Raw genomic sequence first — 2,545 nt, forward strand, 5'->3', positions numbered from 1 at the left:
AGAAAAGGGTAAAGTATACTTTTTCTCTTTGAAGTTTGCTAAAAAATTTTAAAATATCCCTAAATTTTAATTTGTTTCAATTTTATCCATCAAATTTTCTATTTGCATCAATTTTACCCTAATTACTAATTTTTTAATAATTAATATTTTTCTTTCCAAATATACTCCTCCCTTATACCTATTATCATCGTCATCATCATTACAATCCTCTGTCTCCTTCTTTCTCTCTTTTCATCTCACCATTATTTTCACTACTATCACCATTATTGAGCAACCACTGTCAACCTTCTCCTTTATCGTCGCCGGCCAAATCCCTCATTCTCCTTCTTTCTCCTTTCTTCTCCGACTCTCCATCTCCATCATCACCATCTCTGTTCGATGACCATCACCCTTTTTTTTCTTCTTTCTCTTTTTCTTCGCGAAAATCCAGCACCGTCGAAGCCATCGCTCTTCCTCCTTCTCTGTTAGCAAACCCAGCTTTCTATTTTTTCATTGCATGTATATATCCTGTATGCCTTAATCAATAATAATACTAATAAATTAGGCCCCTCTTGTATTTGACTATAAATTGAGGCCTAATTGAAGATCCAAAATTTTGTTATTACTACTATGACTTTGTATTTGATGATTTGAAGAATCAAGAAAGTTGCAAGGCTTGAAGATGTTGTAAGCCCTATTATTATTATTATTATTATTATTATTATTATTATTATTATTATTATTAGTACTAGTATTAGAGAAGTTGAATATGCAAGAATCTTGCTGTGAAGAAGCAGCAGCTTGATATGATGATGATAGAGATAAATACCAATTACTATTTGATGCTTTTTCGACCAAAAAATTTGAATCTTGATCATTGGGGTAGAAGCCAATTTGGGATTTTTCACAAATTGTGAAGTCAGATTAGAATAATAGTTGTAGGAAGAAGGATCATAGAACCAAGGTTTGTTACTGTTATTATGATTATGATTATGGTAAGAAAAACTATGATAATTGTTGTTTGGGAAATTGGGCTGTTGAAGATAGTAGTTTATGGTGGTTTTCCTTGCTTGAAGCTGCAACCTTTTCTTCTTCATCCTCTCTTTCTTGTGAGTATTTTGGTGCCCACCAACTGTTTGTAAAAAAGTATACTTTATCCTCTAAAAAAATAAAATTTGAAAAAAAAAGCAACAAAACCTAATCAAAATGTCGAGCAAGAAAAGAGAATTTATGAAAAAAAATGGCAACAAAATTAAAATCAATTAAAATAGAGCAAGAAAGAGTCGAAAGGAAAGGTTAGAGAAGAAGTCCAACGATGAAAAATAAAGAAAAGACAGAAGAAGCATCTTGAGTTTCAATTGAATAAAATTCCTCCCACGTTACAAGCGATATCTCCAGAAAGGCTCTCATGCATCATCAATAACCATAAAAGAACGTGGAACAGTAACCAGACTGGGGGAGAAACTTTTGCTGTGCAAGGGTAGTTGCCTCTTCAGAGTCCGGTCTGTTTGTGATGACCTAAAACAAAAGAAAAAGAAAATTAAATCGTTTGATTCATTATGTATAATTAATACATATATAATATTTTATCTACTCTTGATTCATTAGTGTAAGTAATAAGTATAAATTATAATTAATGTAGTATAATTAATTAAGTAATATAAATTATAATAAATTACATTGATATTTAAATATTTAGTGAAATCAATTAGTTGGTATAACTAAGTTAGTGTAATAAATTATACATAATGAGTTAAAAAAATAAATCAAGAAACACTTTTTAAAGTATGACATGTCAACTCCATCATTAAATGCAGAAATTCGATTTTTGTATAACAGAATAGATTCATGGATGAGAAATTGTAAAATACAATGTGATTGTTTAGCCTAAGTTAGGAAAGACCTCCCTGTATACGACATTTATCTTGTATTGGAAAGTATAGATGAATGATTTTGAATCAAAACTCTCGGTCCTTCTTAGATTTTACTCGTGACAAAGCAATACAATTGCCCATAAACAAAAACTGGTCTAGATAGGTACAATCCAACTGTGTTTAATATTTGTCCTTGTGACTTATTAATAGTCATAGCGAACAAAATAATAATTGAAAACGGTCTCCGTCGAAATCGGAATAGAAGAATCTGGTTGTTAGGTATCGTGTTCATGTACGGAATCAATACCACCTGCCCAATTTTATCTCCAGTCAACGTCATACATTCAATTACATGAGTGCCAAACCTTCTTATCTAGGAAATCCAGCATTATCAATAATAATTTTTGGCCTGAATGGTTTAGGTAAAATTTTGAGTACCTACCATTTAACATGCATGGGCTACTGTTGTAGTACTTGCCACATAGTCCATGTGTCATGAACTTTTCCACCACTGCATATAGTTTTGGCCTCATTATCTTATCAAGGATCTCGACTGAGAAGTGCTTGTCAATATCATCAAGTAACCTTGACTTGTCCAACGTGTGTGGTAGACTCCTCTCTAAAATTCTATTGTGCAGACATATGTGCATATTATAATAATAAGTTAATTATAAATTTTTAATGTGTATAAA

At 31.4% G+C, this 2,545-nt stretch overlaps 1 pseudogene; it reads right to left on the reverse strand.

Annotated features, from left to right (window-relative positions):
- LOC110269377 lies at positions 541 to 2,386 on the reverse strand (annotated as a pseudogene).

The sequence above is a fragment of the Arachis ipaensis genome, chromosome B03 (genome assembly GCF_000816755.2).
Source record: "Arachis ipaensis cultivar K30076 chromosome B03, Araip1.1, whole genome shotgun sequence".
In the NCBI taxonomy this organism is placed as follows: domain Eukaryota; kingdom Viridiplantae; phylum Streptophyta; class Magnoliopsida; order Fabales; family Fabaceae; genus Arachis; species Arachis ipaensis.